The following is a 27,333-nucleotide window of genomic DNA, read 5'->3' on the forward strand; positions in this document are numbered from 1 at the left end:
TGAGGCTGTTGCCCCCAGGATCATAACCCTGCCCCTCCCTTGACTAGAAACCAGTTACTCTTATATAAGTCTCAAGAAGCAGCTGCAAAGAGAAGAAACAAGAACTAGTTAGAACCAACTAAGTCAAAGATGGCAGAGGATTTGACTTCGGACCTTGAGCCTCATTATACGCTCACTCTAGTGTATTAGCAGGCCAACTGACACATCCACAGGCTCCAGGACCGTTGATGATTGCCATGACAACAACTGGAAAAGCCCATACAAGGACGGCAAAGCCAATACAAGGATTGATTGGCTCCAACACACATGGAATGAAGACATGAAGGCAGAAGCCTCGCATAAAAGCCCACATGACACAACCAGGCTGGAGCTGTTTCTATCAGCCATCTTGGCTGATAGTTCCCCGCTCAAGGGCTCCTCCTCCTTTCTTCCTGCTCAAGCATTTTCTTTCTTGCCTTTTCTCTCCCCTTGAGCAATAATGCAGTTTTTCACTTTGTCCCACTGCCTCTGCTGCAAATGTTTCACAGCTGATAGGCAAGGACCCACACCTTTGGTGGGCTTTCCAATTTGGGGATCTCTTTATCCACTAACAGGCTGAGCCAAGGTGTGAAAACACTCCTCACTTTTCTCTAAGAGAGCACCAAATTATAGCCCATTGATTAATGTAGAAAAACTTCCATAAATCATTGGCAAAGGACATCAGCTCGAGCCACATTTTCAAAGGCAGCAACAAATGAACTTCTCTTGGCATACAATGTGCCAGGTACTAGAAGACACGAAAGGAGAGAGGAAAACTTGTAAAGAAAATAAAGCATGAAAATGTATGCTAACTAAACAGCATGGGTAATAAAAACGGTGCAATCCTCAGCAATCTAAAACATCAAATCCGCCAAAGACTAAATAAACATAATGTTTTTAAACTTAATGCTAGCACTGCATTTTACCAAATGAGGTTGTTCCCTAAAACAAACAAAGAAAGTGTATGCCTAGTATACCTATTTCAAACAATACTGACTTAACAAGCATGACATTTGAATTGCAAAAACTAATAACCCCTCATTCCTTTCTGCAACTCACCATAACTATGCCTAGGAACACAAGCTTTTCATGCAAATTTCTGGCAGTATATGGGAAATACACAGCTTACACAAGAGATAGCCTGAGCTACAAAATTAATATGCAATTTCATGTTAAAAAAGATTTTACCTTATTCCTTCATGCGTAGCCTCATAAATTCCACAAAGGATTTAAAGTAATTTACAATGAATGCAACATAGAATACAATATTTTATATAATAACTGTTAAACCAAAGATTCAATTGCTAAATCCAGGTTTTCAACTACTGGTCCAGGGAATAACAACCAAACTAGTATAATTTATATTGTTGTTCTCGTCCTTTGTATGACCAATACAAATAGAAAATTTCCTTTTTCCTTTAAAAGCATTTCAAATGAAAAAAAAGTCTGAAATTAAAAATTACAAAAAATGTTTATAGTAGTAAAATCTAAATTATGTATAATGGATTTTTCTTACTTTTCTATAGTTTCCAGATTTTCTACAGTCATATCTTAAATCACAAAAATAAGTCAAAATGTAATTTACTCACGTGGTACATGATTCATATCCTTATAACTGAGTATAATATATTTGCAAGACAAATGATCTCTTTGCTAAACACAACATTTTAAACATATTTTATCCATGTCTCAGGAAATAAATAAACTACTATGGAATATTTGGCTTGTTCCATGGATCACTGCAATAATTTGAGTGGGACTAAAGATAAATATATAATTTAGAATGTATTATCCATTTTCCAGTTTATATATATTATATATGTGTATCATATATATCCCTAGTTTGTTCATCTATAAAGTAAAGAGTAATATTTAGATATATCTGGTCCTCGAATTTGTATAATTATTTATGGAAGTCTCTGGGCTAAACCATGATGTTACGAGTCACTTCCTTCATGGCTTATAGCTTCCAGATACCCTTCACACAGCATTTCTAGATAAGCATCCTTCCTTCCTCCTCCCACACCCTCCTGCTGTACCATCTTGCCTGCTTCTACATCTAGCCTAGTATTCCAGGATGGGAGAAGGCATAGAGTTGGACTGAAAGAAAGCTATATGCAAGGCCAAAATTTTCCTAATTAAAAACTGAAGAGAGTGTCAAAGCACATAAGGAGTTTTGTTCAAGACATGGAAAGAGAGAAAAGGAACACTCCAAAACTTACATCATGAAACATGAATGCAATAAACTGAGAAAATTGGTAAGTTACTAAATACCTTCTTGGACCATTAAAAATCTCAGCAAGTATCAATAAAAATGTCAAAATTAGAACAATATAACTTCTTTGTGCACCTTCCAAGAAAAACTAGTTGCAAATGTATGCCTAGGCAATGGAACTGATATCATTTCCAGTTAATCATCTGAAGTTGAGATGTCTACCAAAAATGATGACTTACATTACATTCAAAAACTGATAAGATTTAGGACATCAAAGAGCCTCTTTCCCTTTATTCCTCTCTCCTCCCTCCCATTCATGGCCGGATGTGTTGAAAAATAGTAGTCTACTATCCATTTACTATGGACTGGATCCTAACTTCCTCCACATCTCAGCCTCTATTGAAACTGTTCTGACCAGAGTTGATAATTATCACTCTATACTTAAAAAAAAAATCAATACCAAATGGATCTGACTACCCTACAGGTTTTAACATGGTTGACCACTCCTTTCATTCTTAAAACTTGGTCTTTCCCAAATTCCAGTAATGCTGCAATCTCTAGGCTTTCCTTTACCCTTTGTTTACTCCTTGTTCTTCTTTAGGGGATTTTCCCTATGCCTTCCCTTTGGGTGTTGGGTTTTAATTTTCTTAGGCCCTCTTTTGCCTATCTGTGAGTACCATCCCCTACAGCACACAAGCCCCTCCAGTGAGTTTCGCCTCCTCACTAGCACAGCTGTCCCCAGCTGAAGGGGAGGGAGACAGCACATGTAGCTTTAAAATGTCTTAAAGTCCTACACAGAATTTATTTATTCTCTAGAGTTTGCTGTTCATCCCTTTTTGGGTAAGAATCTCTAGTGAAATCATGAAAATTCTGAACTAAATTATGGCAAGGTGATTAACAATAGTAGAAAAAAGGTACTACCCCATTTTAAAAGTCTTTTGTAATTATCTTATTATCTGTTTAATCTTTAGTGTTTCAATACACACATTACATATGAATGCAGCTGCCAACACCTAGATATCCTAGCATTCACCTCATGAAAGGAATCACTATCAATAGTTGTGTATCATTTGAATGCTCTTCAAAGTAATTACAATATTATATAGGAATTACATACTGCATTAATTAACATAGATATGTAATTACATATTATCTTTATATTCTTCTATTTTTACATAAATAATATTATACTTTCCACAGTCTGTGATGTCTTTTTCATTTACAGTATTTCAGAGTTCTTTGCACTTCAGTACTTTCTTTTACATGGTGTATGACTGTATCTTACTCATTTAACTTTTCCCTAATAATGTCTAGTTAAGTATTCCCAAAGTGAGAATATTATAAATAATATTCTAATGAACATCCTTGTACATAAGTCTATTTGTACCAATGCATTTCTGTAGAATATATTCTAAGAAATGATATTACTGAGTCAAAGGAAATGTACCTTTTAAATTTAATAGGTAATGTCAAATTACCCTATAGATATGTTCTGATAATGAGTATTCTCACAGTGTATAAGCATGCCTGTTTTCCTATATCAATTTTATTAATTTTTGCCAACAAGTAATTTTTCATTGTTAAATTAATTATTATCACAATATTACAGATGTGGAAGCTAAAATTCAGAGGTGCTAAGGAACTTTCCCAAGGTCATACTGCTAGTAAGCATTAGAGTCAAGCTTCAAATGAGATTAATCTAGTCCTTTCTACAGACTTTTCTGCTTTTGAAAAAGTACAGTTAGATAAGCCAGATTTAGAATCTACAGAACATGTTGACTGGTAACTGACTCACTTGACAATTTGAATGTAAAGCCCATCAGGATATGTCTAAGACACAATGAAGTGTGGTCACTGAGTAGATGAATGTGACATGTGTTGCCACTGAAGAATCTGTGCAGCAATTATGCAATCTAAAATTACAAGCAAGATAATTGGTATAACTGATTTGATAAAAATCATTGCTTACTGTAATGATTTCAAACTTTATATTATATGCACAACATTAACTTATTCCTGAACTTTTAGAAAAAAAATGAAACTCCCTTCAGTTCTCAGGCTCCATAGTTAGTTTTAAAAATTACTTAAAAACGTATGTCTAGAAAAGCAGTCCTCCCTATTTAATGGGATTTAAAAAAAATACTTCCAACTATACTTACATAGAATTACATATTAATGCTGAGATACAGACTGAAGTGCTTGAGAGTTTTCCCAGATCCTTCTTTTATTCAAGATGCTTTTATGATTCTGAATCTGTTCTGGAAGTTTTGTTTACCTTTAAATCTGTATTTATTTGATTGCCAAGAGAATTGGTCCTTAAAATATTTCTGTCATTAATATTGAATAGGCAACTCAAGATTATCCTTATCTCAAGATATATAACAATCTCCATTTTTTGATAAAGGAACAATCTAGAAAAAGTTCTCAGAACTTGTAAAGTGTTGATAGTAATAACTAGCATTTATCAAGCAAGCCCCTCAACAGTCAGTGATCTAAACATTTGACATCCCTTATATTACTCTAGATTAGAACCCTGAAAGGTAGATTTTGTTGTACTCCATTTACACACATATTCAACCTGATCAAGCCCTAGAGTTGAGTTAGGATCTAAACCCTGGTTTTGTATACTAAAAACTATATTGTATTACTTAAAGATACAGAATGAATCAATAACATGAATAACCAATAACATGAATGCGAATAAATATGAATAAAAGTCTTTGAGGGACAATGATTTTCAAAAATATATTTTAGTCTTTCAGAGATTTGCTTTTTTAGTATTTAGTTTCTTCCTATCAATCATGTAGAACAAGGGTATTATCAAAAAAAGCAAATTCATATTGTTTCTAACTAGTTTACCCATTTCAATTCATTCAGAATTATGCAGAGGAAAATTCATCAAATTTATTAAAATTCATCAAGATCAGGTTGAAAACCATTCACTAAAAATAGTTTTTTGCAAAGTTGCCTTAACCTAAAAATTAGTAAACTATCTGTTCCATCAAATTTTGTTCTGTATAAAAATAGTGAAATTGTCTAGAAAACTTAGACCACTCCAAATCTCAACAATACAAATGAAGATTAAGAAAAAATATTATACCTGTGTAAATCCCATATAACTTTGGGTCATAAATTCTAATTTATCATTATAGTGACAGACCCACACTGAGTTAAGGATTTAAGATTTTTAGACTTATTTGATTTTTTAAAAATTCAATATGCAATAATAATTGGCTTTCTTGAAAAAAATACAACTCTTTCTACACATATAATCAAGATTGACAGTTTGATAGAGAATAGAATTTACTCTAAGGCCTTTAATCCAAAATCTACCATTATTTAGATTAATTCCTAGGTAAAATTATTTCACTTTACAGGGTTTCTGGTTTCTATAGCCATAATTGAGGACAACATCTTTTTTTTCAACAGTGTTAGAGAAAGTCAAAGAGTCAAAAATTACATTTTACATAAATGGAACATTATATATAATATAGATTATATATGCAATATCATGGAAACCTAGAATACTCAACCTAGTTCTTCCCTACTACTTAAAGGAAGTATCAGTTCACTTTGTCCCTTCAACAGTTAGTTTAGGAATGTAATAAACAAATATTTGCTAAGCACAAAGTAAGAGCCAAGCACTGACTTAGGCTCTACAACACAGTTCCCACCCTAATGGATCTTAAAGTAGAATGCATGTCTATACTATGGCTGTAAACCCACAAGTATCAAGAAAATAGTCCAATTTGAAAACAACACATTTTAGGGGCAGAAATGAGAATAAATATCAAATACTGCAAATAAACAACACATTTCTGCAAAATTAACCAATTTTCTCCAGAAAGAAACAAAAAAGGAAAAGTAAAAATAAAGTAGGAAACTTAAAGGAATCACAAAATCAAAGTACATTAAAATGTACTTCAATATCATTGCCACTTTTACAAACCAATACAATCCTAAACTTTATTTGCTGCAAAATTAATTGAATGTTCTAAAACAGAGCCTTTATATTATGATAGCTATAAAATGTACTAATATATCAATAAAAAGCATAAAGTTTGTGAAAGAAAATAGACTATTTTACTTTAAGTTGACCAAGACATTTATATTTGGTAAGTGAAAGAACATAGTATTGCTATTTCAAATATTACCAAATTTTTATGAAGCAAATTTTATCATCACGTATCAAAGTCTTTTGTAAACACATCCCATATTTACAGTGTTTATAACAGTGTTTATTAATAAAAGTCAGCCTATAAAAATAACTAACGTTTAACATTTAAATTGGAACATTCAATTAGCATAACTTAGAACATGTTAGCCATAAATTTCAATTTCTTATTCTAAAGTATAATTTCATAACATTTTAAAAATGCAAAACATAAAGTTAACTTTAAATTAGCTATGAATGTGAACATATGGAATTTTTAGATAAGGAATATATCTTTAGTACTAAGTCTGAAATTTTATGATATTAGGTACAGAAAAAAGAATAAGCAATAATAGATTTAGCATTCTTTTCAACTTCATACTCCCATCTGGTGGAACAAAAATGTTATGACTGCATTTTAAAATGTGAAAACTAAAGGTTTAAGACATCATATTTCAACAAAGCTCAATAAAAAGTGAATAGACTCAACCCCCAAAATGTATATATTTCTGATCCATTCATTTGATCATTCATTTTACTTTACGTCAACAAAATATTTATTGAGTGTTTACTTTGTGCCTGGCACTAAGGCAGCATTGAGAACAGATGGTTAAAAAGTTAAGACGTGATCTCTGACACTGTGGAGCTTATCCTCCAATGCAGGAGGTATGGACTGAATAAGCAAATGGAAAGATGAATACAGAATCCCAAGATGTGTTAAGGACTATGAAGGAAGAAAACAAAAAAAGCAGGGGGATGAGGAGAAACAACAGAAAGGTAGCTTTCCTAAGCTGGCTCACTCAAGGAAGCACATTATTAGAGAATGTAAAGGAGAGTGAGTAAAACACACAAAGAAGGAAGCACGTATGCAAGCCTTGAGGTGGAAGGGAACTTGGTATGATTGGGAAGCCCAGAGTGGCTGGAACAGTGAGAAGGGCAGAAGAGAGTGAGTTAGATCTATTTAGCATTATGAAAATTGTGTATTTTTTTACTTTAATAATATTTTAGCCTACTTTGTCCCTTTCAGCAAACATTAAACCAGGGGCCATCAAGTAACAAAGCTATTTCTTAAACCGTGGTTGGAGTTATTTCAAAGGTTCACTTGATCCATCTCTCTTTAAATCCTTATGTTATCAGCTAAACTGAGCCAACTATACATGGATATTGGCCCAAAATGTAAGTGACCTTCAAGCTCAGGATAAGTACAGATTTTTATTTGAGACTGAAATCGCACTTTAACTCATTATTTGGGGACTAATGTTAGTAAGTGATCACTTAAAAGTTTAAAAAATCCACAAATACACACTTCATTAAATTTGAAAGCGATAAATGATATTTCATGGATGTTTGGTTATTCTCCAAACCGTGTTACTTTAAAAGGCACAGATTTTGTTTTTCTCAGGCACTGAAAAGGAAGCATTTTTCTAGATGCCAAGTTAATCCTTGTTGGCAAAATACATACCGTGTATAGTGTTTGTGCAATTTGTAATTACAAACTGACACCCACTGACACTATAGAATAGCTTCTACCCCAGCAAGTAGTTACAAATATTAAAGACCATTGTCTGATCCCATAAGGCATGTCATTAACTTTCATTATTACTAATGGGAGTTATGGGCACACTTCCAAAGTAAATCATAGGCATTGTGTCACATCACTGCTCCAAAAAAGCCTTTATTTTCAGGTTGAATATTTTTGGGCATGCAGGCATTTCACTGTTTTATTTTTCTCCTTAGGAAAGTCCAAATATACAAAATACCAATACACATCCTTCCTTTTCATCCTATTTTCCCTCTAAGTCAGTATATAATTTAGAAAAGAAAATAAAACCAGTATAAATATTTACTTAGAAAAATCTGATGTTAAAAAGTGTTTTTGTATAATAGCACCCAATGAAAAATACATTCCCCTATACTCTGTTTGAAATATGAACTGATAGAACCATTATGGTAATCTGGCAATGTGAAAAAGAAGCATTAAAAACATTCTTAAACTTTTATCAAATAATTCCACATAAAGATATTGTCAGAAGAAAATAATCAGAAATGCATGTGTGTCCAAGAATTCAAACAATCCAATCTTACCTGCAACTTAAAGGCTAAATTACACAACTGAAAAATGGGAATTTAGATAAATAGGTATGTAGGTAAGTACATATATACATAATAGTTTATATAATATCTAGTATATACAAATTTATTAATACATTTATATACTATAGATTAAATAATAAATTTTTTTAAAGTCTGAAGAGGATGCACAAGAATATTGACAATCTGCAAATGAAGGAATTATAGATAATTTTTATATCTGTATATGTATATTTCTAAGGTATTAAATAATATAGGACATTATTTTTTTAAATGCATTAAGATGTATATTTATTGTGAACCATGTAATTTAGTATTCCAAATTCTCTATATTGAATACTTAATAATTTTATAAACTGTATAATCAGCAAAAGTGATAATTTTTAAAGTTTTTAAACCTCAGGGCTTCTTTTATAAACACTTTTAAAGAGCATGTTCTTGCACAGGCAAGGACTGAATATTTTTCCCTATATATTTATTTCTATTATTTTCATAGTTACCCTAGAAATTATAGCACACACATTAACTTAACATAATCTAATTTTAATCAAAAGATTACAAAGAAAATAGATGCTTTAGCTCCAGTCACTATTCTTCAGATCTATATGCTAATTTTGTCTAGTATTTTAGTTCTTGTTTATAACATTACAGATTAGATTTCATTACTATTTTTCACAGTTCATGACTACTTATATTTACACATATGTTGATCATTTTCTTTAATAATTCCTTTTTGCATTTCTGACTTTACTTCAAGGCTTGTCTTTCTTTTTCCTAAATTACATTCATTAAAAGTTCACTTAGTGATGATTTATTGGTTAGTAGACATCTCTGTTTTTGTGGCCTGAGGATACTTTTGTCCGTGTTTTTGAAAAATAACATTGCTAAGTATATAATTCTATGTTAAGAGTTACTGTCTCTTAGAAATCTCATGATATCATTTCACTAACTTCTGATTTCCATTGTTTCTATTCAGAAGTTAGCTGTCAGTCAAATTTTATTTTTTTGTAGGTAATCTGTATTTTCTGTCTGGTTGCTCCTGAGATTTTTCTGTCTGTCCTTGCTATTTTGAAGTTTCACTGCAATATGTCTGGGTATGAATTTCTCTTTTGATTTGTTGCATTTCCTGAGTCTAAGGATTCATGTCTTTAATATTTTCAGAAACAGCTTAGCCATTATCTCTCTGACTATTTTGCCTTTCTTCTATTCTCTCTAATCTCACCTTCAAGCAGCCTGATTAAGTGTATACCATGCCTTTTTACTCTGTCTTCTGTATCTAAAACGGTTCTCTTTCACATGTGTACTATATTATGGATAATTCTGCAGATGATTTAGTTCACTAATTCTCTTAGCTTTGTCTAATCTACTATTGAAGCTATCTATTGTACTTCTAAATACATATATATGTATTTTATTCCAAGATGTTACATTTAATTCTCTTTCAAATTTACCAGATTATTTTTGATAGTCTTATTTTTCTTGTTCTTTTGCTAAATCATCAATCCCCTCTTTTATTTCTATTAATGTAGTAAACATATTTGCTTTTCTGAATATAATAATTATAATATTCATAGTCTGATTCTAGAGTTTGTTTTCTCTGCTGTCTCTAGTAATACTTGTCTCATCATAGATTTTATTATTTTTTTAAATTGTGAATCCAGGTTACTGGTAAAGTTATACAAGGGAATTGTCTGTCTTTAAAGGACGTTACTCCAGGGCTCCCTGGAGAAGTGCCTAATTCCAAGTCTGGGGCAGGGAAAGTACAAGTATGGTCTAGGACATCTTGTGCTGTACAGAGAGGAAACTCTCAAAACCAAATGAGGGCGTGTCAGCAAGACAGAAGAGAAAGCTTAGGACAATGTGGCCTTTAAAAGAACAATAACTGTAATTTATTATAACTCATGGAGTAATTTTTAAAAATGAGTCCATAGTGATGCTGAAGAAAGAAAAAAAAAAGGGAAGAGGAGAGATTTATTTATTTGTCCTTATTAAAGGATATATTGCTATGTCCATAACTTTCTCTAAGAATTGGCAATTGAAGGAAAAAAATCATTTATCTTGTAGGAGAAATGGCAGTGCATTCCTGGTTGATGAAGGAAAAATCAGCATTACAGAAGAACGTCAGCAAATAAATGTTAAATATCAAATGAATATCAACTCTCAAAGTAAATGATTCAGCTAGTATCATTTTAGGAAACTAATGGGTGAAAAGTTATTTGGAATCAAGGTGTTCAACCTGGGACGAAGTATCACCCTAAGGATAATTTGCTAATGGCAAAGAAAAAAGTAAGTACATTTATAAGGAAATCTGGTAATTACCCTGACTAAGTGGTCAACCTTAGCTTTCCTACGTGCAATAGTTTAACTTCTTGTACCTCCTAAAGAAATGTAATATGAAGTATGCAATAGAAACAATTTCCAAAACAAGGTTTAAACTCTACCTAATATGTATTTAGAATTTTCAATTAATACAGGTGTATATTAATTTATATATATGTGTGTGTAAACTATGATAGAACTCTACTTAGGGAAAATAATGATAAAAGATGACTTAGCATCATTCACAGAAATTTGAATATACACTAGGCATGAGATAATACTAAGGAATTATTATTATCTTAGATGTGATAAAGATAGTAGTGTGGTATGTGAGTGAGTATTTGGAGGAGATGTATGCTAAAATATTTACAGACAAAGCATCATGATATCTGCAACTTACATTCAAATGTTTCAACAGTGAGAAAGAAAATGGAAAAACAGAGGCAGAGAGACAAGAGAGACATGTAAAGCAAATTTGGCAAAATGCAGACAACTGTTGAATCTAAGTGGTGGGTATATGAGTAGTCATTGTACTATTCTTTCAATATTTATGTTTGAATTTTTTCATAATTAAAACATTTTGGAATCATTTAAAAAAATAAAGTACATTCCTCCAGAGCAAGTTTGTGTCTGCTTCTGCCATGTGCCTAGGGACCAACCCAAAACAGTTTAAGTATATTTTTGATTTGATCATTTTTAGGTCACCCAGACTGGCAGTGTAAATCCCAGCCCCAATGAAATGTAAGAGTCTACTCCTTTTTCCCTTCATCTAGAAGCCAGGTTTAGAATGACAAACAGATATATTTCTGTATTTGGACAGACAGGTTTTTTTTCCCTTATCTTTTCTCCTAAACTAAGAAAGTACCCACTTAGGGGTCACAGATTTATGAGGGGCCGTTCTCTACCTAACCTCCACTTTGCTAGGACCCAAGCTCTGTCCCCCTGACTTCACACATGTGGCTCACTGAAGTCTGAGGGTCATTAGGAAGTAGCAGACCTCTCTAAATGCCAACTTTCTCCCTCTTTCTGATCTCTGAAGATTACTCTCACTTTCTCATAGGATCAGATTTTTTTTTAAAAAAAAAAGATGTATGTTTGGGGTGTGTGTATGTGCGACTAATATACTTTCAATCAGCCAGTTCATCACATTACCAGAAAGGGAAATGATGGTTCAAAAACATTTTATGAGAAGCACTAGCACAGTGCCTTTATCAAACTAAGGATCTTCTTGTTTTTGTCTTTATCATCACTTCCCTAAGGCTGCTGTGCTGTAGTTTTGCTAGTCGCCTTGTTGGAAAATGTATACCAGAGGCAGGCCAAGTATCAGTAAGGAGAAGTACACCTGGTGATCTTACGAATGAACTATTAAGGTGACTATGGTCTCCTTTGTCAACATGTATCTTACAGCAGTGTGTTCACTCAAGACAAAATGAATGTCTGAACCCATGTTGAAACCCTAATCCCCAATATGATGGCATTTGGATACATTATATGAAGCCTTGGAAGGTAATTAGGGTTTAGATGAAGTTAGGAGGGTGGGCCCCCATGATGGGATTGTTTTCCTTCATAAGCAGAGAGAGAGACCAGAGTTGTCTGTCTCTCCCCTTCCATGTGCAGACACAGTGGGAAAGTAGCGGTCCACAAGCAAAAAAGAGGACTCTCATCAGGAACCAAATTTGCCAGCATCCTGATCTTAGCCTTCCCAGACTTCAGAACTGTGAGAAATAAATGTCTGTTGTTCAAGCCACTCAATAAATGGCATCTTGTTATGGCAGCCCAGGCTGACTAACACAAGACATATTTCTGAGCACAAAGTTCCTTTCTTCCACGATGCCTTCCTTAACCACTACTGCTCCTCTGACCCTCTACAACAATTCTTGTCTGGACTATACTCCTTCATAGGTTCAGGTTCATGGGCAAGTTAATATGAAGTATGCAATAGAAACAATTTCCAAAACAAGATTTAAACTCTACCTAATAAGTTAAGAGCACAGACTATAGCCATACTGCCTGGTGTTCGACTCTGTCACCAGCAGGCACTGGCCCCATGACTCTGCAGCTTTCTATGACTTATTAAGCTTTCTATGTCTCTTGTTTCTCATCTGCAAACTGGAATTATCAGCAGTTCCACTTCATAGGACTGTTTTGATCACTTAATGAGATGATCCATGAAAGATGTTTAGCGTAGCACATAGCATGTAGTAAATTCTAAAGACATTATTATTTAATGCTTATTTTTGTTAGTTATCTCTGTAAACAATCATGTTTTATCCTTCCATGCAGAACAAAATTTCCTTGTAAATAAAGACCAGACTGTTATTACTCTGTGTCTCCTCATGGGACTAGCATGTTGCCAAGCATGCTCTTAATCAGATTAAGTCATATTTATATTCAGATAACAGCTATAGTCATTTAAAAATATCATCACCATTTTAACATCTTCCTTTCCCTAATGACTATAACACTGAACCTGGATACTTCTCTTATGGAAGAAAAATTACTGTATTTTCAAAATTGACAAAATAGACTTCTAGTAGCACCTTCATTTAAAGAACAAAATCCCGAATGATGGTATTTCAAAACCCATAACACTACCAGAGAAATACTGATGGATAGTTGGTTTTATGTGGAGTCTTCTAACATCATGCACATACTCAGAAAATGAGAATTCTATGCAAGAGTAACACATACCTGTAGAAATGTAGCCAGTCATTTGAATAGTTCCTAAGATGTCTCTGACTTCAACAATTTAATTACAAGAGAGAATAATTTGGTAAGCTTAGCAAGACAATCAGACACTATGCTATCATAATAGACAAGATGGTGATTTCACAAATTCAGTTTCTACAAAAGTGCCTTCAAAATACCACGATGCTAAAAACCAACAAACCAACAAATAAAAAACAGACATATTCTCAAGGATAAAATAAATAAATAAATAGGTATTGGGGAAGTAAAAATGCCAACTGAATTTTACGTATGTTTTAAACGAATGGGTTTCTACAGTAGAATAATCAGCTGACCTCCAGGTTGGCTCTTTCTGGAGAATTCCCATGGAACATAAAGTGCCCCACTTCCACTTTTCCTGGCTCTCTAGCCAGTCACTTAATGGAAAATAGTGTCTGTTTGGGATAACTGTCATGGTGATTTTTCACTCCTGAAATAAAAACTAATTGTGTATCACCTCCTTATGTAAACAGGGCACACTCTTCTCTGAGTACTTATGACATTTTGCCAATACTTGGAATGCCAGTTGAATATTCTACAAGTAGGTGTATGCTTAAAATTTTATCAGTGGTCATAGTCTTCATAAGAGTAACTGTCTTAGAATTCTAATTAAAATATAGATATTTAACATTATCATTATTTTAGACAAATCAAGGTTAAGCAGAATTGAATTTATTTATCTAAAAAAACATACCTTTTGAAATACTAGTTAGCTTCTGTTTCCTATAACCTGTCAGTTAGTTTTTCTTTTAACTCTCAGCATTATAAAGGAAAATTCAGTAATCATATTTACATATTTTCTATATATATAAATTCATCCTCTGTAGAAAAGAAAAGGTAAACCCACCTATTACCAGGAATGCAATATCAAGAAAATTATTTTGAAAATTAAGAAGGATTAAAAAAAAAGTTAATTTTAAGTGTGAACATAAGAACCTAATGCAAAGAATTCAGACATCATTTGGTCTGACCATTTTGTTTTGGATGAGGAAATACCAGCCCAAGAGAGGAAAAAGTGGCTTCTAAGTCACATATGGCAAAACTAAAATTAGAATACAGGTTCCCCCAAAACTAGTAAGACAGCCACCCATCAATAAATGCATTAGCTGGAACAAGCACTGAAAGTGAAAATAATAATTCTCTCGACAGTCTCTCAGATTAATCTCACACTATATTCACCCCGACCACCGGTGTAAAAACCTTTAACACGTGCGCATTATAACAACAGACATTCTTTTCATCTGTTGATAAAGATATTTTCCCACAGAATGAAATCAAAAGCCTCTCCAAAATGACAATCCATGACCTGTTTCACATGCTCTACCCACATGGCCTGGCAGGAGATTACATTAATTCTGTGGGCCAGGGACTGTAGAGGTCCTACTTCCACGGCTGGAGAGGACTTAGAAGCTTTTCACAAGCAAACTTTACAGTCTTCAGTAACTGCTAAGTCAGAATAATTTGGTTAAATTCGGATTATTATTTATAAGAAGATATTATAAAAATACTATGAGAAGCACCAATGATGCCTAAAATACTCTGACTCATGCCTATTTAGAGCTTCCCTAATCCAGCTTTCAAATACAGCCTCAATAGAAAGAAAAGATGAGACCTTATACCTTTAGAGTTGACATCCATTTTAGTCAAAAATCAAAAGGATCAGAATTGGTAATTTTTAATTTTAGGGAGTTTAATGTGCAGTTGTTCACACCTTACTAATTAAAAGATACAAATCAGACTTCTTTAGAATGAATAGTGTTTTTCCTACTGACTAATAAAATAAAATGATAACATTTATTCAGTGTTAACGTGTCTCTTCCTATATAATTCTGGAAAAAAAAAAGTGCTCCCTAATTTTGCTATCCCCCTACCAAAAGGCAAGCTCCATGAAAGGAAAGTCTTTTAATTTAATGCTGTATTTCCAGCACCTAGAGCACCATCTGGTATCATTAGCAGCTAGTACTAATAAATATTTGCTGTGTGAACAAAGGAGTGACGCAAAACAACAGAGAGGCTACTACGTGCAAGTCACATGATACCGTTCCTCCATGTAAATCAGAGTGTGACTGCTCCTATGTGTAAGTCACATCGTATTTTTTCAGCAGTTAATGTTTTACATGTTGGTGATTTCTATATCTTACAAGCTGAGTTCAAAGATTATAAAATAACAGTGCTCTCACACAAGTTAAAAATAATGACAATTTCCATTCACATTTTATCTTTATGATAATGCCATGGTTGAGGCAGGACCGATATTATTATCTCCAGTTTATAAATGAAAAACTGAGGCTTAGGAGGAAGGGAGACTTATGAACATTTGTAAAGTCAGTCAGAAGCAGAGTCAGTCCTAGAATAGTCAGTGTCTTTGATCTTTCAGACCAGTATTTATTTCCATGAAACACTCTGGTTCTTCCTGGGGTATTTTAACCCAATTCTAGTAGGAAAAAAAAATTAAGCATGATTATGTTAATATATTAAACTAAGCATTAAGCATGATTACATTACTATTGTAGTAAAGTATGAAAACATTATTGGTTAATGTTTCAGTTACATTAAATTTACTAAACATCTAGCAAAAAAATTTTACTTTATCAGAACGTAAGACTGACACAAAGTCGAGTAAGTAGCTATCTGTGTTGTATGAACTGAGAAACAGTACCAGCCCTTCTTGCCCCAAATTCTCCCTCATCTATGAAATTACCTGTAAAAAGGAAAGGGCATGAGTGAAAGACAAACTTTATCTCCTCAACAATGTAGCCTGGGTGTTTGACTTCAAAGTCTAGTTTACTATAACCAAATATCTGGACAGAGTATTTAGAGACAATCTTTCTTCACATAACTACAGCCTTTTCAGGACTAGATGCTATTTCATACATATGGTCATTGAAAGGGGCTTCAGTAAGTTACAGTATCTCACAACTACTAGGAAGACTTATGCATGCAAAGATTACAAATAGATGACCTAAGTGTAAACACTGGCCCCAATTCTTCTTGAGTGTTTCATGTCTAGTAGACAGAGCTCCATTCTGATTTACTACTGTCAGATCATGGAGATAAATTTGATGGGATGGACTTTTGAAGCCTACTTTTAGATTCAATAAACAAAAGTACAGGCAAAGACCTAATAGATCATCGAGGTTCTTTCCTAATCTGGTTTTCTTTCACCCACCAAAGAGATGGTCAAGGTAGCATCAATGACTAATGCAGAGTAAACAAAGAAGTACCTTCTGGGCACTCTTCCTCATTAAAGGTCCTGACTTAAACGCCTAGTAACTTCCTCTCATCTGTGTTTGGAGTGAAAACCCTTTAATTTGGTAGGCTTTCCCTGATCGGCTTGCTTATCTATCACTTCTCAAAACTCCATTTCCCTCACACAGATCCAACAGCAATCCCACAAGGAAGCCAGCCTCATAAATATTCAGTCACTGCTGATCCACAGACTTCCTTCTACTATACCCACACAGACTGAACATTTCTCTTGGTAACATCACTTCTCCTTTTACCTCAAGGCTGTTTTTATTTTTTTTTTTTAATTTTACCTAAATTTTACCTGTTAAACATTCTAGGAAGACGGACACTGAAAACACTAGGGCATGGTTTTCCCCAGGCGACACCTCTTCCAAGGGAAAATGTGAACCAAGAGTAAGGCCCACCAACACTCACTGATTTTGTTACTAAGAGACTGACAGGTTGAATTTCACATATCATAAGGCAGCATAACTAAAACCACAACTAGAAATCTATGGATTTCATATCATAATGCTTCACATACATATTATCAGCCCCCGACTCAGAAAAAGTAAAGCTGTTTTACTAAATACAAAGTAGCCTTAACAGTGCCTGCTAATTACTTTTTCTACCAATGAGAAAGAAATGGCAGCATAAATTGAAAACAGAAAGCTCCTTTGGATCACATATCATAGTTCTTTGCCTATTATGCAGAAATGCAGCTGTAATGGTGTTATTTTTCTAAAACAAATATTCATAATAAAGACTTTCATTTTATATTCATGTTTTATCATCTCAGTATATTTCAATATAATTGGCCTTATCCCTATAAAATCTCTCTGTTATAATCAAATCTACTAATATTTATGATACACACCCTTCTCTAAATTCCATAAGAATTACTTTTCAGAATTAATGACTGAAACAAAATGACTAATGCACAAGGTTGACCATATTTCATACAAATGTCACAGAGCAAATTCCCCCAAAATGTCACAAGTGAATTTTGCAGTAAATGACTTAGTTTTTTAAAGTTACATAAAGCTCCTATAAAAGGAAAATATTTATTTTTGAAAGATTAAAGAAAAATTACTGATCATTCAAACTAGTTTAGTATGCCTAAAAATTAATTAAGTTTAATGTGATGCAAAAAGAATACTGAACTGGGCTGAAGTTAGGAGTCTTGCATTATATCCTACTCATTACAACCAACTGCTTGATCTTAGGAAAATCATCCAGCTTCTAAGGGACCTGAATGTTCTTATCTATAAAACGAAGAAACTGGATTATCTCATTGCTAAGTTACCTTCAACGTGCATGATTTTAAAACTATAACTAGTTTACATAATTTAGAGTAGGATAAAGGACTGAGTACATGGATATTTAGACCTAGTCTTTTTGCTGAAGCAAGTGATCTGTGTTTAGTCAAGGTTGTTGTCATCACACTATGTAAAGTCAAGGGTATTTGATGCTACTTAGTTTTCCTGATATGAGAAATGTGTTTCAATTGAATTATGACATGCTTCTGAGCCTGATTCCTTCAAGACAGCAACAGTCTGCTGTCAATCAGCTATGCCAATAAAAGTGATAAATGTTTCCAAAGATTAAGTTATTTGTCAATAATAGAAGAAGCATTTTGAACTCATAAATTCTGCACCTATAATTTCATACTTGTCTAAAACTGTATAATCTATTTAAGCATTCAGCTCTAACAGAAATAGTTGGGAAAACCCAGAAGTACAGTTTCTAGGTTAAAGAAATACACTTTACTTCAAACTTCTCTGCCACCTAAGAAAAATCCCAATAAGAGAATTTCACTGCCCTTTTGAGACAGTTGCTTGACTACAATCTTAACATTATCTAACCAGACACAATTTCTACATATCAAAGACATAAATACAAACTGTTCATGTCCCATACACATACACATGTATATATTAAAATTTTTAATTTCATAGTAATACAGTTTAAGAATTAATTAGCAAATTTTCGAAATAGAAAGTATTTAAAATTACTTCTAAAATCTGATAGGGTTCCCACGGAAATCTTTCAGAAAATACAATGGAGGATAATATGCTTAAGTAGTAATATTCAGGCTGTAGTAGGTCTTCAGGGAAATATTCAATGCTCTCTTCAGCTTTCATTGAAAAACTAAATAAACAAACCACAAGCACCAGTATAGTTTTCCCTGTGGAAGTGGATGGTTATAGATGTATTAAGGAGTATAACATATGCTATTAAATATGGATGGTGAATAATTCATATGTGCTATCAAAAGAGCCAAGCAACTGGGACGAATACTACTCTGTTAAAATTCCCATTTTGTTCTTTGTTGTCTTTTGCAATCAGTAGGCTCACAGAATATCTGGTGCAAATGAAATAAGGTTGACAGTAAAGTTATAAAAAATAAACAAATTAAACCCAGGTTATAAGCCAATGCTGACACATTTCCTTTTACTTGAAAAAAAATCTACAAAACAGTCTAAATAGCTGCCCAATATTTCTTAGAATAACCTAAGTATAATGGGTTGGTAAAATGTCCATATTAGTTTATTTTAAATAACTCTAGCTGAAAAGAGAGGGATAATAAAACAATAAAAAGTGATAAAGGGAAGCAGTAGAAGAAATAGTTACAGAAATTATTTCAGTTATATAGGGTTTTTAAAGGTGATTCTTTAAAGGTGACATTCTGCTTAAAAACGTATCTGGATAAGCAGAAACGATGTTCAAGAAAGCATCTAGGCTGGTATGGACTCAAGAAGGTCACAAGTAGTGTTTCTGCTCCCACTGCTAATCATTCTGCAGAAGATCTGAAAGAAGTAAACGTTGCTTGTTTAATGAATGCTCTTTGGTAGTAAACATCACTGTAAGTTGTCTTTTGCCCAGCATAGCACTTGCCACAATGAAAACCCTGAGGACAGGTCTCAGAAAGCAGAAATTCATAAAAAGCTGAATGCCCACTATGAATTTTACAACATTTTAAGATCTATGAAAAAAACAAAATGAAACTTAAAAATCATGACTACTGCTTTTGAAAGATACATAAGAAAGAGTAATGTACGAACTGATGTGACACATTTGTAAACCTATTTTTACTCAAACATCTTAATGTCACACAGATAATATATAAAAAATTACACATTGGACACAAATAATTGCTCATTAAAACTACCAAATATAAAATTATTCTTGGTTTCGACTGCACAATTTGTTAAAATAATAAGCAAAAGCATCCTCCCATGGACACTGAAAATATCTTTATACAAATGGTAGGTGATGAAGGAGTAATTTGAAAGTCCAGCTTTTGCATCATTTATCACTTCCACTTGGTCCCTAAGTCATCCTGAATCAACCGTCCCATTCATTACCTCTTCTCTATTCCCACTCCCACTACGTTACTCCAGGTTTCTTAATTTTTATCTAGATCACTCTAACAGTCAATGAACACATCTCTCACTTTGTTTCTGTATCTCAAGTCTACCTAAACCCCCTAACCTCACTCCCAATCATACACATACATCTTACGTGCCCATTGCTTCCAGAGTGACCTTCCTAAAATAACAAATCTGATGCCATTCCTTTGCCCAAAGCCCTTCACAGATTCTCTATAACTTTCGTGCTGTCATTCACAGTCCTTAGTTTAAATCATAAAGTCTTCCCTGATCTCATCCCTTCCTGTCTCTGTAACCTCATCTTCAGCTCTGGCCTCACATGGACTTTCCTCTCTAGGCAAACTGAATGACCTGATGTGCCCCGACAATGCAGGTCTACGTCCCACCCTCAGAGCTCTACTCAAAGCAATTTCTGTAAATGAAAATGCCTTTCCCCTTGTCCCATTCACAGTAACACATCCTTTAATATCCAACTGACATCACCTGCTCGGGGAACCCTGAAGTGCCCAGACTGTTGAGGACCCCCATCTTTTGAATCCCATTTCACTCAGGGCAGCATATTTCAATCAGAGACATGTCACTGACAATCCCTGTCTGGACTGTTGATAAACTCAGAAATCCATTAAGAAAAAGGAGTAGAATTCATCTTATCTTTTCAATGCTGAGCACAGACCTGACAACAGTACAGTAGGTGTTCAATAAATGTTTGTTACATCAATGAATCTAAGGAAAAAAGCTGAACTGAAAGGACTAAAAATATTAGTACTTTGGCTTCACTGTAGTATGCAACAATCAGTGACACATATCTGCACCCAGTCACCTATCAAACCCCGAACCAAGTACTTCTACATGGCAACATGTTTTAGAAACACTTACTAGGTTATTCTTGGCCTCTTGTAATTCAAAGAAATAAAATTGCCTTTATCTGAAAATATTATGTATTTAATACTCAAAAATAAGCTGGAACAAATCTGTACAAATATATACAAAGGTTAACTGAATTGTAAATCAATTTTTTTGTAATTTTTGTAATTTATAAAATTTGTAAATAATTTGTAATTTGTAAATTTGTAAGTAAATTGTAACAGCATTGTTTTATGAATGTTGTCTTCTTGGAGGCAATGCCTTATAAAGTTTAGTTTACGGGTAGCTAGAGACATCTCTTTATCTCCAAGGACAGACTGCAAGCTTCCACATGTGGGATGAGAACTTATTAATTGTTAATTGACAATTATAACTCTAATGATAGCAAAATATAAAGATTCCTTTGAGATTTTTCCATTGTATACTGGCATAAATAACCTTCTGCTTGATAAAAATCAAAACTGCATTGATAAAAATCAAAAATAAAAAACTCCAAGAACAGCCTACATACTCCCTTTCTAAGAAACAGCAAGGTTTCAAAGATTGTGCTTTTAGAGTCTAATCCTAATTATAGAGAGTTCTTGAAAAATCCAAGAAAAATATATTTCCTCAGTTACTTTAAGGCTTTAAGGAAAATCAATGTGTCAAGAAGTTTATTTTGTAATTTTGAAATTTAGAGTAAAATAAATCAGGTACAGAGCTAGTTTGACACCAAAATTATCTTTGGGTTTAAAAGTAGGCTTGTCTTCTGTTTTCCAAAATATACTTTTAATAGAGAATCATTTTATATTTGCCAACGTCACTTCTGTTTGTCAACACACTACTTGTCTGTTTTCCTTACATTACGTAATTACTTCATGCTCAGGCTTTTTACTGATTTCATGTCCTCAAGAATTGATTCCATATATCTTTATCAGTATCTGCAATTACAGAGCACTTCTACTTTTTAAAAATAGGTTGATATTTCAAAGACTAACAAAATGACGGCATGAAAAGCAAAAGTAGTGACCACTGGACAGAGTACTTTGCACAAATCCCAGGGTTGGTTTTTTTTTTTTTCTTTTTTTAACTATCTCTTAGTAACAAAGTAAAAAATACATAAAAGTAAAGTGCTACTTTAACAGTTGGCACAAGAATTTCCATTAGGGATGAAACTTTCTTTGTCTGGAAAAATGCCTTACTAAGCTATAGAAAGCAATGCTTTTGCAGAGGTAGAAGCCAAACCAACAAAGCAACAGCAGGGCTTTGTAGAAAGTAGGAAAATGAGATTTCCTTTGTGGTTTGAAAAAAAGACTTGTTTTCCTCCTGGTAAAAGAGAAAGAAGATATTAGACTGAATGATAAGAGAGCGAGAGGAAGAGGAAAGGGGGACCCAGCGGAATGCTATGAAGTAGGGCCAAATAAAATTCCTAAGACATGTATCAATAGCAAAGTTTCAATTTAAAGTCATCTGTATTGACGTGATATAGACCCTCCCTCACCTTCAACCTTGCTGTCCTAAAATCAGTTTAATGTTCTTGGCATAATTGGTTTAAATGGCTGTTTGTGGAAACTGATGAAGAGGCTTGGTTTCCCCTGTGGGTTGATGCTTTGCAAAACAGAAGTTTCCCCAGAATAATCAGAATCCTTCTGTGGGATGACCTTGAGCATACAACCTTTTCCCCATCCACCACACACCTTTGTAAATTTGTAGAAATTGTGGGGAAGTGATTGGACCTGTCTGGAGCATGATCTGGGAGGTTGAAGCCAATGTTTTTTGGATTCTCCGCAGATACCTGTGTCATTTATAAATTTAAGAGAGTTGGCAAGTTCCACCTTTCTCCCTATTGAATATAATATGACTTTGCCTCTCAAAATTGGAATATTTCCAAATAAAAAACTTCAGAATATACACTTAAAGGTACTGCTCACATAAAATAACCCCAAATCCAAGAAACATCCAAAATGAAAAATGTTCACATTTCATTCACAAAGTAAAACATTTTTCAGTATCTAAAGGTAAAGATTAAAAAGACATTTTTCAGTGTCTAAGTGCTGATATCTGACATTTGCTGTGTACAAATCAATTTCATAAACTATTTCATTAATAACCTACTTACTATTCTAACAGGAAAGAAAAGAGTTAAAGTTAACCAAAGATAAAATATGTCAAAAATAGAAATAATAATTTCATCAGTAAAAGCTTGTAGAAAGCTCAAAATACTAGCATTATTTATTTCAACTAACTTTTAAAATAAAATCAGCGTTTTGTAGAACTCAAATCAAACTTCTTGTCTCCTCATCTGCTTGCAGGCCTCTGTACAAACAAACATATGGTAAATAGCCATGAAGATAAATGTCTTACTTGGCTAATTTTTCAAATATGCCAAAGTCATATCAATCTTAAAATAAAAGGGAAAAAAATTCCCCCTCCCTGAGAAGGGAATACTTATATGATATAACCATCCAACAAACAGCACTTCCCTCACCTTTGAAATAGATACCCTCATCCTCACTGCTAATAAAGTTAGAATAAGTGGTACAGGCTGCTAAGAAGTAAAGGTTACAAAGGAAAATAAGCTCAAAGAAATGAGATTAGTGACCATAACAGTAGGAACAAGAGATTAGATCTGTCTAGACATTCTCTCTCTAATCTGTATAATTGTGTAAGACCAAATATTTAAAACCACAATATAGTGAAGACAAGTTACGATCAACTTTCTGGTTCATGATTACACATTCTTTTCATTTCTTTGTTATTCACATGCCCTGTTGTGTCTCATTTTTTTTTTTCTTCAACTGAAAAAGTCTGCTGATTTTGTAGTTGTGGACAGTACTTCTATTTCAAGAAAAATACCAATATACATTTGCAAATTGAGGCTATACCATTACAAGTAACATACAAAATGCTAAATTTGATCAAACAAGGTGAAGGCAGTGGACTGAGGCAAAATAGGTTACATTCATTAATACTGGACTCAGGCTTCAATTTTAAGACTACCTTTTAAGGTAAATGTTATAAAAACACAAATTTGAAAAAAGTTTGTTCCTTTGTATATAATGCAATTTTAAAAACCTCAACATTTTGATCTTACTTAAAACCATTTTTAATTATGCATATAGTCATCATTAATTGTGATTTGTTTATAGGACATACTGAAAAAATTAAACATTCACTATAAAACATAGGATACAAAGATACAACAGTGTTATTTAAATATTTTAGCTATCTTCTCATAATTAAATTCCAGATTTTTGAAGTACCTAATAATTTTTAAGGGCTCAAAAAAACCCACTGATATGAAAATTTGGGTTTAAAGACTTTTCATTAACTTTTCTTAATTTTCAGTGAATTTATTAAACATAAAATCCCATTCACATTACACATCCTCATTTTAAAATGTACTTTTTTATTAAAGATAGTTCACAGTCCATAATCCACCCAAACCCTATGATAAAAAAACATCATAGATGCTAGCTCAGCAATCTCAGCTTAAGTTTCAAACCATGTCTGACACAGACGGTAGACATTTGATTTTAAAGACATTCATGTTTTTTAAAAGCTACCTGTAGTGCTATTTTTAGGAATGGCAAGCATGATACACTGATAGATTCCACAGCTATTATAATGCAATTGACAATATAAAATGTAAATTATGGTCTAAACTGGTAAAGAGGGGAATCAATTAGTGCTTAATCTATTTAAAGTTCTTTCTAAAACTCCCTTAGTATGAAAGACACCTTCCCCCTGTCGCTCATTTATATTGGCATTTCTATGTGGCAGATGGTGACCTTATCCCTGTGCTTCAGCTAAAAAGATTTTTATTAAGGCTAAACAAGTGTGAACAGTGCTAATTTCCTGCAGCAGGCCGATACGAATAAACCTCTAGAATGAGTGTAACTGCCCTGCCTCACCATATGGTTGAGGTCCACATCCTGCCAACAGAACGGACTGAAGGTTGAATCCTGCCCTGAGTCCCATGTTTCATCATTAGCCACCCAATCCAAGAACAGCTACAAAGGAAGGGAGATCATAATGGATGAGAAACATAATCAGATGAATTGTTTGGTGAGCTAAGCTCTGAAGAAAGGGCCAGTTGCAGGTAGATTCTGAAATATGAAACATTCACCTTTCAGCACCCCTCATCATTCTTGCAATGCTCTTGCCACTTTCCTCCCTAATCCCCACCTACTCTCCATCTTCTAATAACACAGAGCCCAGTGATGATTGCTCTGGGCACACCACCCTAAACTGTTCCCTTCAGAGTGTGTTCCACACACTCAAGGTGCATCTCAAACTTAAGAACTATATGCACTTCCTTTAAAGAACACATATTTTCACAGACCCTTAGTTTTAACTTATTTTACGAGGTTAATGAAACATATACAAACATAAACTAGGTAGGATCTTTGTATACTTTTAGTCCTTAGGGACTTTAAAAAACTTACAAAATAACACTTAAAAACCTTTACAATTTAGTAAATTTGAATTAACCACAGTTTGCTTCTTTGCTATGATAAATTACTTGATATCTGCATATGGTATTGTTTCTTCTAGATTGGCTACACTACTACACCTTGGATTAGTATCTAAGATCTCACTACTTCGTCTTCCTAGAACCACTGTACAACTTATTTACAGAGCCTTGGCTTGACATCAGTTGGTTTGAAAATGTTATGAGTGAGAAAATACATGCTTAACATCTGGTCATCCCAATGTGTTTTTTTTTTCTTTTTACAGATGATCAAAATAAATATTAAAAAATTAAACATTCTCATGAGAAACTCAAGGAGTATTTTAAGAACCACCACTCTAAAATTTCACCTCTTCTTTCCTCTACCAAAGAATTACCATATAGGTAAGATTTAGTGAATTCTTTCCACATGCCAAGCTCTTCATACGTCTTATCTCTGGCAATTCTCCCAACAGTCCTACAAGATAAATACTACAATCATTCACATTAAAGATTTAAAAACTAAGATCATTCAATTAGGGTGCAAATCAAGTCTTAGTAGACTCCAGAGTCTTTCCCCTAACTACTACAATATGCCATCTACCAACGTGTTCTCAGCTGCTTGTCCAATGGAAAGGTTCCTACCAGTTAACTCTCCTTAAAAAGCTGAGTACCTCTTTTGAGAATATTTGCATTTCTCCATTTCTTATCCCGCCAAAATGAACAAAAATAAAAGTAAAAATAACAGAAGATTAGTGGGAAGAGAACAAATAAGTCTACAACAGTGGAATATTTCAAATGGAAGATGGATGAAGATAATATAATTATTTAGATAGCTACTTATTTTCCAATAGTTCAATCTGACTGCACTAGAGAACATATAATAGCTGAATCCATTGCAGCTATGGTCTAAGTTAATTGTTTGGTATTCCTGGGATTAGTTGTGTATTTGTTGAATGAAAAAAAAAAAAAAAAAAGATGGCACAACCTTCTTAATGTTTCAATGTCTTAAAACAAAGAAAATTGAAATATTTTGTTTTTTATGATATGTTTGTGTCTATTTTCCCTTTCACAAAATTTCCCAGATTAGGCAGATCAAATATGATATTTTCATGACTCCTTTCTATATATCTCACTCTGCATCTACAAGTATCTGTCTTTTATATGCTCCTCTAAGATTTAACTACTCTTCTACTCAATCTAGACAAATTATAAAATTTTAGTCGATTGGTATAAGTATTAATGATTTTATTCTTATGTATCTTCCTCTTACATTCCATTCATCCACATAAATATTGCTTTTTTAGATTTAAATTCCAAGGCTGTATAAATTTTGTCATTAAGGTATTTCATATCTACCACATAGTGCCATACATCAATAGACGATCACTGAATACTTCACACAACTCTTTCCTTCCTTTTGCTTATAGAAAGAGGAATTGTGGTACCCCCTGAACTCTTCAAAAAATGCAACACAGAATCTAACAGAAGCAAGGCAAAACAAACCAAAACCAGAAACAGAAGTTCTCATCAAAGACAAAGGCATAAAAGTGATAAAAATAGCTATTTATAATGTTTAAATTTCTTAAATCTGATCCAACTTTTAAACTGATTAAAGTTTAGAGCCTACAATACAACTTTTTGTCTTAGCCAAAATAATTCCTTTTAACTACATTCTCTGTAACACATTACACAAGCAATTTTAACACATCATTTTGATGGACTCAGAAAATACAGTATTTGTGATGTTAAAAAAAATAACAAATTTAGTTACGTGTTTGCCCACTAAGTTGACTTTTCTAAATTCACTAGACCCAAGAGGATGATAAAATTCTAGTCAGTGAAGGAAAGCATCAGGTCTCCAGGGCACAATACACCTTCCCAAAATGTGTGT

General features: G+C 33.4%; 1 protein-coding gene across 3 annotated transcripts in view; it reads right to left on the reverse strand.

The window, feature by feature from the left end:
• Positions 1-27,333, reverse strand: part of GRIK2 (glutamate ionotropic receptor kainate type subunit 2) — a 926,084-nt gene that overhangs the window by 478,928 nt on the left and 419,823 nt on the right. The window lies entirely within an intron of this gene.

The sequence above is a fragment of the Camelus bactrianus genome, chromosome 8, assembly GCF_048773025.1.
Source record: "Camelus bactrianus isolate YW-2024 breed Bactrian camel chromosome 8, ASM4877302v1, whole genome shotgun sequence".
NCBI classification, from domain to species: Eukaryota; Metazoa; Chordata; class Mammalia; order Artiodactyla; family Camelidae; genus Camelus; species Camelus bactrianus.